At 41.6% G+C, this 12,313-nt stretch overlaps 1 long non-coding RNA gene across 2 annotated transcripts in view; it reads right to left on the bottom strand.

Annotated features, from left to right (window-relative positions):
• The window catches only part of LOC119087233, a 20,674-nt gene extending 17,038 nt beyond the window's left edge, over positions 1-3,636 (bottom strand). For both annotated transcript variants that reach the window (XR_005090661.1, XR_005090660.1), the window contains exon 1: positions 3,485-3,636. This is a non-coding gene — a long non-coding RNA (uncharacterized LOC119087233). The remainder of the gene's footprint in view (positions 1-3,484) is intronic.
• Positions 3,637-12,313: the final 8,677 nt, after the last annotated feature.

Here is a 12,313-nt window from a genome sequence, read left to right as displayed (position 1 = left end):
AAATATACAAGTAATCATTATTCCGAAATTACTGAATATCTTATTTATATGGTAAAGGAAAAATCTTGTCAATTGAAATTTTCAGTTGATTTGAAGATAACAATGTGTTTAACATAGGACACTTCAATACACATTATGCTGTTTATACAATTCATAATACTAAAAAAAAGAATAGGCTAACTCTATATCAAATATGCAACTTGCAAATGTTTCACTCAGGTCCTTCACCTTTCTTTTATACCTCCTGCCTTGGTCTTGGCAAAGGTTTCATGGGTAGATTTTCTGTTGAATGATTTTATTTAAAGACTTGGTAAAGCATAGTGGCTGAACAAATTTAAAAATAAACAGTATATGCACACACAAAGCCACAAACAAAGCTACAATTCCAAGTGGCTGTTCACAAGATCACCTCCACTTTACCTGTATCATGCAGGACATATCTATTATCTTCCATTGTGTCTGATTGTGCCCCTCCACAGCTGTGAGCAGGTGCATCCACTCTCTTCTCGGTGCACACTCAGGGGAGCATGAGAGGGGCCATGTTGCCCCTTAGGGCCCCAAGGCTCAAGAAGGAGAACACTAGCTAAGTGTCAGCCTCTCAGTGAATCCCCTAACTTGGGACTGGTGGCTTGTATGGGATCCATCTGCACAGGCTGATGGAGGCCCAGTCCAGAAGTTGCTCTTCCTTCACCTGGTTTCCCCACCAAGGCTTCCTTCTGGGGCTCCATGTAGACACCTGGAGTCCAGGCTGTGGGATCCCAGCTTGATACTTACAATATATGTGCTTGGGGGCTCATCTGTTAATCTTCCCGGGTTACTTTTTCCTTTTGTAAAACAGAGGTCTGTCTATATCATCTTTCCCAGAGTTCCTGTTGGAGTGATTCCCACTGAAATCCATTCTGGATATTCTAGACCCTACTTATTTAATGACAGTCTCACTTACAATATTGAAGATTAGGTGACATTCTAAGTATGTGAGATGCAAAGGACTATAAGAGATTCCTGGGTCCACCAAGGCCTTAAGTAAGTAAGGGACAATTGGACAACAGAGAGTCAGGCTGTGCCAACAAGCAGGCCTTTTCCTTTGCTCTGGATCCTAATGTCTCAGAGCATCCTATCATAGGTGCCCTCACTGCGCCCAGAACCCCCTAGCTACAGGACATGCCAGTGGCCAAATGCCAAGTCCCGACACTGCACACAGGCTTGTCCCTTAGCCTGCAGGGCCTTGGAAAGTGTTGCTGTGGTAAGCTGCTCTGAACTGGGAGAGTGGGGATTGCCACTGATCCTTTACTTCATTCCAGCCCCTGCTGTGAGCTGGAAATTGTACTCAGAACATGTAGCTGGGGCCTCTTCTTTGACTTTTATCAGTTGTGTGAACACAGTGTCCATCCTCACTCTCCTGGACCATACATACCACGTTCAATCCATGCAGAAGGTCGTCCAGGAGATGTGCTGAGGGACACTTAGGTCTGAGAAAATTTTGGATATACTGAGACTCTTAATTAGCAACATTTCAGCAGAAATATAAAGGAGATCTGGGCCCTGGAGAGGAGTAAGGGAGTAGTTCAATGCATGACTTGAAGATGGAAGTACCTGAGGTCAGCCTGTGAGCACTTTCATGAGCCCAGCAGCAAGGAGTATCCTAGAGGCAGCTCTCTAGGTCAGCTTTCAGAGGTACCAACCTCTTTCCTCTAACAGCAAAGTGCTAACATAGTTGGGAATGCAAACTTGTACAACCACTGTGGAAATCAGTATGGCTGTTTCTAAGAAAATTGGGAATCGATCTACCTCAAGACCCAGCCATACCACTCTTGGGCATATACCCAAGAATGCTCAATCATAACACAAAGATACATGCTCAACTATGTTCATAGCAGCACTATTCATAATAGTCAGAACCTGAAAACAACCTAGATACCTGTTAACTGAAGAATGAATTAAGAAAATGTGTACTACACACAATGGAGTACTACTCAGCAGAGAAAACAATGACAGCATGAATTTGCAGGCAAACGATGGAATAGAAAATATCATCCGAGTGAGGTAACCCAAACACAGAAGACAAACATGGTATGTACTCATCATAAGTGGATACTAGATATAAAGCAAAGAACAATCAGACTGTAACCACAGAACAGGAGCAATATAGAAGGGGACCTAGATGACTGTGGCTTGTAATAAGTTTTGTTTACTCAATTGCTGGGCAAGCCTAATGAAACATTTCACTATTAGGATAAGAATTTACACTGTATCAAGCTGATAATAGAAAAATAAATAAATAAATAAAAATGAGAAAAAAAAAAAAAAAAAAAAATAAATAAATAAATGAAAATAAAAAAAAAGAATGTTTATAACCCAGGCTTTCTCATGAGCCCAACTTAAGGATGATTGGCTTTAGGCAAGGAACATAATGTCTCTGAACCTTTTTCTTCATCTATTTACCTACCAAAAAGTATGAAACTATGACAGAAATATCTATGGTTTAACTAGATAATAATAAAACTGAATGCATATTGCTTCATTTCCTGCTGGCTCTTAAAAATATATTATTGCAATGTGCTGAAGATTTGTTTCATCTCTTCAGGCTTCACAGTCCTATATCTGTGATGAAAAAATAGATACATGTTTTAAATTTATTTTTATTTTCTGTGTATGAATGTTTTGCCTACATGTGGATATCTGTAACATGTGTGAGTCTTGTATGTGCTGGGGTCAGAAGAATACAACAGGTCCCCTGGAACTGGAGTTGCAAATTTTTATAAGCCCTCATGTAGGTGTTGGGAATCAAATCCAGGTCCTCTACAATACTTATGTGTTCTTAACCACTAAGCCATCTCTCCTGGCCTCAATAAATACATACCTTTATGTTGTATAATAACGAGTGTGAATGATCTCCTTTTTTCTATGTTCATCAAGTGACTGTCTAGAGTCAATGAAAAACTACCCTGAGTGTGACTATGGCTTTAATTCAGTAACTGAGGAAGGTCATCATTCTGCACTCAGATCAATTCCAAAGATCAAGTGCCTGCAGCCATGCCCTGGTTTCTGAAGTTTCCCATTGAGCTTGAGATTCAAGTCAGTTCTCCATTGCTTTCTGACACAGTCATAGAACACTTAGACATTTTTCCACCAGAGGGCAGGAGTCACAAAGATTAAAAACAAAACAAAGAGCTTCTCAATACAACTGTCAGCCTGTGGTTTAGAACTGAGTGTGGAGGATTCTGGGTAAGCTGCCCATTTGACCACTGGCTCTCTACCTAGAAATGGACTTTTGTATTACAGCAAGTTATTTCATACAGATGAAAAATAAAAACATTTTAACATTTGTCAGTCTCAGTCTCATTTTAACCACTCTTTAGTATAGCCTAGGAGTTTCCATAAACAGTATACAGGTAGATGAGGCTGTTACAATACAGTTACGTAGAAATAGGCAATAAGCCAAACTTGGCCCACAGTATACAGACTGCTAGCCCCTGATTCTTACCATTTATACTTTAGATGCAAAGGTTTTCTATGGGTCTGAGAGTAGTTACACCTTCACATCCACTCTGGTCCTTGGTCAATCACAAGTAAGAGGCCTGGGAAGTAGAAGGTCAAAAGAATGAGATTGAATTGAGGCAACCCAAAAGGTGAATGAGATCTGAGTAGCTCAATGTTTAAGAGAAGCCCCTTATTTTCTGAATAAATAACTGTTTAACTACTCAATTGATTTCCAAGAATGTGCATTTATTGTTTGGTTGTTCCAGAGTACTCTGGGTCTAGAGGTCAATCACCTGCTTCATACCTTATTTTCAATCAACCTTCTCTGCCAAAAGTCAGGAGCGAAGTAAGCAAAGAGCCAACGTGTTGGTCTCAGGTCAAGTCAAACACTGCCTCAGCTGATCTGAACATCTTTGGAAACTGGTATGAGCAATAGGTCTCAAATTTCCTGATTTTCCCCAGACATCTTTTTTCTGTAAAAAGCCCTCTGAGTCCTTTGGGCTACTGGTATTGGGGAGTCAGTGACAGTGAAGGCCCTTCCTGCATCTGAGCATCTTGCAATGTCTTGTTCTTGCTCCCCTCTCCATCAGGTGCACACATTGATACCTGCACCAGATTTGGAACAGAGCTGAAAAGCCTATGACTGGAAGAAAGGGGCACCTAACTGTCTTCTATGGCTCTTCCATCACCTTTGTCTGAAAGGGAAGTCTAGCTTGAGGACTGTTGGTCAGGCAGACAGATTTCCAAGTCTGCCACATAATTCTAACATTGCTTATCTGCCATGACTTACCATCTGTGACTGGACATGTTCTACATATATGGTCATGTTGTACACATTAAGACATGCCTCCTGTGTTCAATTTCCCCAGATTTAGGACATTTTTCTAAAGCAGAATTGAAGAGTAAGTTCAGCCACTTGGGCTGACCTTAATATCCACAGGTCTAAAGGAGGTTTGAACTTTTTTCTTCCTCTAGAGGTTTACAGTGGAGATCCAGGGCTTGCCAGTGGGAGAGCTTGTGCTCTGTACAGTGGGGAGTTGCTGTCTCCATTATCCACAGTGGATGGTACCCTGGCCTAAGCTGCCTTTTTCCTTCCCCTTTCCACATGGAGAGAGGCTGCAGCCTGCAGCTCACAGCTCACCTGGAAAGTCTCTGGCTGCTGAAGGGCTGGATGGAGACGCTGAGACAACCTGATGGATCATCTCATAAACAGAGCCTGCAGGAAGGAAAAGAAAATTATGCCAGCAGAATGCACTTATGAGAAATAGATACGTGCGGTGCAGGGAGAAATGCTTTGATATTAAATTTTTTTGTAACTTAAAAAGGCATGAAAAATGATACCGACCACTAACTAATCAACATTCCTCTGTGAATGCAGCTTTAGTTCCTAACCAAAAACACATCCCCGCTATTGTCTTGTCTGAATCCAGATGCAAACATGATTAATTAAGTTTCAGGCAAGGACTGGGAGGGGGTTGGTCAGGATGAATGGTTCTCCAAGAATCCTTTTTGTACACAGGCTGAGGAGCCTCTCTCTTTCACATGGCAGGGCTTGCCTTCTGTGCATCTACAGCCACTGGGCTCAGTGAGGGGACTGTGCCCAGATCCCCAGGGAAACTCAACAGTCAGAAGCAGATCTCCAGTGTGTCATTCAGGGCAGAGGGAGCACATGTGATGTGCTATTGGGAGACCTGGCCTCTGCTCTCCACACAGCTACCAAGCAGACTGGGCCCTTGGCAAGCTGCCTCAGTTTCTGTACTCACGAAGTGAAAGCTTGGATTAAGTGCTCTGTAAATAAGTCTTTGGCTTTTTACTCTAGAGCCCAGATTACCTCCCACATAACAGGTGTTTGGCAATTGATTGCTAGGCATGTCTGTGACTGTCAGGCCTGCTCTTTGTAGACATGAGAAGTGTGTGAGGTGAGCACACCCCATGCAGGTGGCTGAACTGAGGACCCCCACCCCACCCGAGAAGCACAGCAGGAGGCAGAAGCCCTGCCATTCTTTCCCTGGTAGTAAGTCTAAAATCTGTAAGATACCTGCCTGCCCTGCCAGGCCCACCTCATCTGAGTGCTTTCATGCTAGCTGTCAGAGGGGACAATGACAGTGTGCAGACTCTTCCAGGAGTCTGCTTCCCTGATCAGAGCCACCAACCTCTGAAGTACACTGCAGCTGAGTGGGTAGAAGAAGTATGGATTCAAACTGCCTACATTGAGGTCGCCCAGCATTCTAAACCATTACACACCTTACAAAAGTCTTTGGGGCCATATTGACTTTCCCTGTAAGATGAGAGTAAAGTTCTAATGCATGCCTCCCAAGATTAGTGTGAAAGTCAGATAAACTGTGTAAAGTATTTACAGTCACGATTTACGTGGTTAGCAAATGTTTAGTGTCAGTGTTGTTACTGCAGGCCCTTCTACCGTTTTGAGTGTCCATCAAATATTTCTGTACTGGGCACGGAGTTGTGTCTCATTGCCTGGGAAAGGAAGCGGCACTGCCTGAGTCTTCAGTTGCACAGAGCAAGCACATTCATTCACTTGACAGATGTCACTGAATCACAACACATCCTTCAGCTAGACTTCGGTGGAACATTACATGGTGCTTCCAGCTTGGCTGAGACCTGGGCTCATCAGAAGAGCATACAATGGCTGTCCTCCCTGAATAGTGAGCTCGTGCTGACTTCCATATGGGTAAAAAAGCTTTATAAGGTCAGACGGATCCCAGGTCAGTATAGTTCCCAGTCTCATATCGAGAGCTCTCCACTAGACTTTGAAACCTAGTGAGGGCATTTGAGCCAGAGCCAAGACTAGAGTTTAGTGTGCTGTTGAATTTTTTTTCTTACAACCTGCTGATTCCACTAGTGTTTAGTCCCTCTTGATATCAACTACAGATAGCAATTTTCTTAGAACACCAGCCACTCCCTCCCAAGTACAAACAATGAATTGCCCAGCTCAAGTTCTATAGTCCTGTTTGATTCCAAAGTAAAGAGGATTTTTTGTGTGCCTGACTTCATCCCCATGAATGTCTATGAAATATACAGCACCTTCTTACCTAGCTAGGAAACCACTTAAAAATGTTGTTTCCTTTGTGTCTTCATGTTTTCAAGAGGAGGTTTGTTATTTCCATTTCCCAGATGGAGTAACTGAGAGCAGAGTCAGGAGACAGCTTACACAGGGCTGGAACCACAGTAAGATTTGGAGATAGGACCAAGAAACCCTTCTTCTCCCCTGCCTCCAAACAATACCACATCAGTTAAACACAGATTGGAGAATAGATGCTGACCTTATGAGTTCCTTTTATGTTACTGTTATTTGTTTTTTTTTGTTATTGATATAAAATGCTGATGCAGTAGCAGGAAGATAGTGTAGCAGAACAAGGAGGAGAATTCTGGAGTAGAAGCGAGACAGAGAGATGCTGCCTGCCATGAGAGAAGCATGATGTAAGATACCAGCAAGCACAAGCACATGCAGTATAGATTATAGAAAAGATATAAGAACAAATAGCAAGAACTGCATGTCATACAGTTATAAGTAAAATAAGTCTCTGTGTGTAATTGAGCTACAGAGCAGCAGTGACACAGAATACTCAGCTATTGTAATTGTGAAGTCAAGCAAGTAACACACATCTTCCAGGGAGGTTCCAGGCCAATCTCTACCCCATGGACAATGAATTTCAATTCACCCAGTAAGATTTAACCCCTACATGGTGCAGGGTACTGCTTTGATGGATCTTTTATAAAGTTACCAAGATGAGAAGGAATTTCCCTTGAAATAACAGCATAACAAACATAGAGATGAAATTTCGGCTCCCATACTGTACACGAACTAGTTCTTCAGATGTGAATTCCCAGCTCTGCAAGGAATTCAGCTAAGTGGCTCTCCTAGCTTCATTTTCTGGGCAGCTTCCATTCCTCCAAGTTTAGATGGCAGCTTTTTCTGCCCTACAACATGGGCTTGGTGTCTCTGGTTTGGTTTCCCTCAAGTCCTTGGGTTTGGACACGTTCTTGCAGAATCCCGCCCTCACATTCCAGAAATCTCTGCTCTCTTTTTCCTTGTGTGACCCAAGAAGCCCCAGCATGGAGCTGCTTATCTGGGACTGGGACATGGCAGGACAGGAACTCAAGGCTCAGGAACACAGAATCCTGATAGGCAGGCTTACTTAAGAACTGGTGAAGGCCAGGGCTCCCTTCTCTGTCATGTATACATGAGGTGTCAATGAGGGGGGGGGGGTGTTGCAAATCAAGCAATGTTCTAAAGATCTTTCAACCTGTCTTTAATATTCACAGCAACCTCATGCGGCAGGTACATCTTCTATGTTCTGAGAGAGAAGCTGGCCTCTGCAGGGTTATACAAAAGCACAAGTTATACAGCTACTAAGTAACTGTGTGATGTCAAATACTAGAAAGAAACACAGGCCAGTCAGACTCAAAGTTCTGTGAATAAAAGTCAGAATAAGAGCTCAGAAGTTCAAATTTGGCAAACCTTTTCGGAATAAGCTGTTAAACAAACTAAAAACTGTTTCAGGGTTTCTGAGCCATACTTTACATCTTTGTAACACATTCATTTTTGTTTTAGTTACTTTTTAATACTGCAGAAACCATGCTCAGCCATTAGGTCATAGTTCATTAATCCCTGATCTAAAGATTTTGAACACAGAAATTAATTCAGGATGAGGCTGGGATGTCAGAGCATTAATTACTAGTCTTTCTTCTGAGGTTCCATGGTCAATACTGCTGAATACTGGCAAAGTATCAATTTCTGAAAGTTTTATTTTGTAATTTTTTAAGAACAAGTTGCCATAAATACCTAATCAAAATATAGGCTTGATTCATTTATGAAGATTTCAAATATACCTCTTTGCATGAATAATTCATATCCTTATAAAATTGAGCTATTTTAAAATTTAGTAAATAATGCAATAATTCTTAATTATCACATATACAATAGCCATTATCCATATTTAAATGTGTCATTGTCCATTTTTAAAAACACAAATAAAACTATAGAAGATGATATATTTTAGCCCTGTTATCCCTAGAAACAGGATAACAATCTACACTGCTATAATGGTACAGGTTTTTATTCAACAGAAAGAGTGAGCCTGTGTTCTTGGTCAGCTGGGAGGAGCGATTGTCAGAAGTTGCATTTGAACTGCTTCCTTCTTTTTCACCCCAAGGCTGACCCTAGGTCTGTACTCTTCCTTTCCTTGAAACTCAAAGTGATGTAACAGTTGCATGTTGAGAGTTGAAATTGGGGAGCTGTCCCTTACTCCTTAGGAACAATATAAAGTATCTTGTTAAATGTCAGAGCAAAGCTAGGTGTCTTGAGACATTGTAATAGAATCTCTCAACATCTACCAATGACTGAAGTGGACCCATCAAGAGGCAGACAAGAATGGAGAGGGACTCAGAGGATGCTACCCCTTGCTTACTTCAGATAGATTTATGGAAAAAAGAAGTCATTCCCTTAGTGTTTACAACTGGTGATCCCCCCAGGCTCTAATGTATTCTCCCAATCCAGTGGTCACAGAGATAGCCCTAATTAAACCAAATGGGTAGCACAACAAAACCAGAAGTCATGAATCTGGGAAAGAAACAAGGGTGTGGGAGGTTGGCATTGTCAAAGAATGGCTTTAAGAAAAATCTAATTAACCAATTAAAAAAAAACTAAGTATATTTAAGAGTACTTAAGTAGCCTGTCGTTAAGTGAATTAATAGTGTAAAATGATCCGAATAGTGCAGGCCTATAGCGGCTGTATCAAAGCACTAACGCTCACTATTATTACTTGAATCCTACTTGTGGTAGCTTCGCACACCAGAAAGCCGTGTCATTCTCCTAAATAACCCACTTACGACACCGTGATTGCCAGTTCTTGTTGTAGCATGTTATCGCCTGAATAACTCTATCAAGTTTTCTGGGAGGGCATCTAATGACTCTTAATTTATTTGAGTGGTCTATAAAACATTACTAATGTGAGCTCAGTTGTACAGTGGATCAGGAAGCCATATTTGAGATTTTAGTTGCCTTTACAATGGTACTAGACTTCATCACTGTCAACAACATCATATGATGACTTTTGAAAAAACTTTGAGGAAACACGTTGATATGTTGTCTATAATTTGAAATAAGAAAACCTTGTCTCTAAGGATTATATGCTCAAGGTTACCTAGGAATGATAAAGCCCTGTCTGGAGTCAGCCCAGACCATTGCATGCCAAGCCCAATGCTGTCCTTCTCAGTTTGTTGAGTCAATGATAGCAGGACAGGAGACAGCCCAGAGCAGCACTGCAGCCTTGGGTTTCTCTTAATCTTTCCAAGGACTTCCATTTAGGTTGGACTCTTTGCTTTACTAGAGAAAATTTCAGAACAAGTCAGTATGAAGCAGACATTCTATCATAGATCTCAGGACAAGTGATTAGTAGGATATGAGATGCTCAGGAGAGGAAAAAGACTTACTCAAGTGTGCTTTTCCAAGGGTGTGTGTGTGTGTGTGTGTGTGTGTGTGTGTGTGTGTGTGTGTGTGTGTTGTGTGTGTGTGTGTGTTTGTGTGTGTATGTATGTCTGTGTATGTGTGTGTGTGTGTGTATGTACGCGAGTACGTGCATCCTAGTGACGAATGTATATAGAGTTTGGAAGCTTTTGGAATTTCACTGTTCAACAGGTTTCTAAGAGACCCTCACCTCCTCTCTTGTTTTCCCTTTTCAATAATAGCGATTACAGGGTGACTCCAAAGATGCCTTGGATGGGATTACAATCTGATATAATAAAATCAGAAGCCATTAGGAATGCACAGGGGACTTAGGACATGTACTTTTACTTTAAATGGGGTTTGTGGTGAGATTCCTAGAAGAGTGAAGGTTCACAGCTGGGTAGAGAGGAAGTTAATTGTTAATTGTGCTGGAATTCCTGATTCTAGTTGAAGTTGGCAAGAGCCTTCAACCAGATTCTGGAATGAGGAGCTCTTTCCTTTACATGTACTCATAATATCTCCTATCTTTCTATCCTGCCTCACTTTTTAGAACAAGCAAAGCTCCTTGCCTGAGGATTCCTGGATAATATGCTATACTACCCTGTGTAACAAAATCCAGCTGACTGACTAGCTGAATGCATAGATAGCCGAGGAACGCTGTCTCTGGGAAAATATGTAACCCTGACAGACGTACTACCTGTCTGTCACATATTTATGTACACATATTCTCAGACACGTCATTTGCTTGTGCCCTGAAGAGCTGTGTATAGTCTAAACATTGCAGAAAAAAAACCCAAGCTCTGACTTCAGAAAGAAACTGGGGTAAGCTGAAGTTTCCTTTGTTTCTCCACCTGTGTCCTTCCCCAGTGCCCAGCCAGTAGGAAAACCCCCTGAGTGGGGTAGAGATTGAAGGGGTGAAGAAGAAAGCCAGACGTCAAGTAGAAGTTGTACATCTCCCAATAATAAAATCATGAGTGTGGACATGTCTGTGGGAATACCAAGTTCTTTTAACTTGGGTAATATGAGAATGGAGAGAGCATGGCTTTCACTTTCTGTATGACATCTACTGAGTCATGAACATGCCCTATATGTTGTTATATATCAAAGGTGAGGTAGAAACAATAACTTGACGCAGTGCAGCCAGTGACGGTCCTTAATGTGTCACTTTGAATAGGGTATGAAAGGCCATCTGAAAACATCCCAAGGTTGCTGAGTATAATGGTTTATCTTCATCTTGTCTTGATTTGAAATCATCTGAGGGACACAACTCTAGGTGTGTCATGAGGACATTTCCATATAGTTGACTGAGGTGTGAGGGCCTACCCAAATGTGGCCTTACCCTATGGCCTGACATGCCAGGGTGAATAGAGAGAAGCAGGAAATGACCAGATAAAAATCAGGCTTCCCATCTCTGCTTCCTAAGCAGTGCCAGGGTACAAGTCCCTCTTCCGTTATGCCTTCCACAGCATGGTGGACCTCATTTCTTTGAACTATGAGCTAAACTAACTGTTTCTCCCTTAAGTTGCTTATTGTCTGACATTTGGTCACAACAATGAGGAAAGTAACTAATACATTGAGTGAGAGACAAAAACCATCTAGGAAACAGTGATCCCACTGGAGGCCTTGGGGCCACCATAAGGTGATCCTGGGTCAGAAGGATGAAGCTCAGACATGTGGCTGCTGGAGTTCTGGGAGGACATAGGTGCATCCTAGACCATAGCTGGTGTATAGGAGCATATCTTAGATGCACAGCGGGCGGGGCACCTCAGGAGCAGTGTTAGCAGAGCACCAAAGCAAACAAGCAGGAGGAGTGTATGTCTATACTCATCACCCGGAAACACTATGATGCATAAGCAAGAGTAGCTGGACATTTGTGACTGAATAGTCCAATAAGATGAGGAGAGAAAGGGAAAAAATAAATCTTCACTGTGACTTACTCATTAAAGTTCCCACAGCAGTTTAGAAATCGTTGAGTTTAATGGGTTTACTTAAGAAATTACATTAATGTGTCTCTGTTAGCTTAAATGAAGATTCAAGACAAAATGTTGGACGTCACATAGGAAGAATAAAAATGGACTTTCCTCCTTGTTTGATTGTATCTGTTTAAAGAAATGAGTAGTTACATTGGCTATTGTTTAATCAAATACCAATTTTATGCATATACTTCATACATACCAACTCATCTAATCTTAATTATGTGAGGAACATATTACTTTCCTCTCTTTGAAAAACCATGTAGAATGAATTTCCTACACCAAATACCTGCTAATCATTAATAAATCCAGAATTTGTGTCCTAGTCTGTACACAGCTAAACATGCGTATTCTTCGGGACACTGAGAAGAACATATCCAGGTCACTCTATGTA

The sequence above is a fragment of the Peromyscus leucopus genome, unplaced genomic scaffold (assembly GCF_004664715.2).
Source record: "Peromyscus leucopus breed LL Stock unplaced genomic scaffold, UCI_PerLeu_2.1 scaffold_417, whole genome shotgun sequence".
In the NCBI taxonomy this organism is placed as follows: Eukaryota; Metazoa; Chordata; class Mammalia; order Rodentia; family Cricetidae; genus Peromyscus; species Peromyscus leucopus.
The sequence above is the reverse complement of the archived record's forward strand: the minus strand, read 5'-3'. Positions and strand labels throughout refer to the sequence as shown.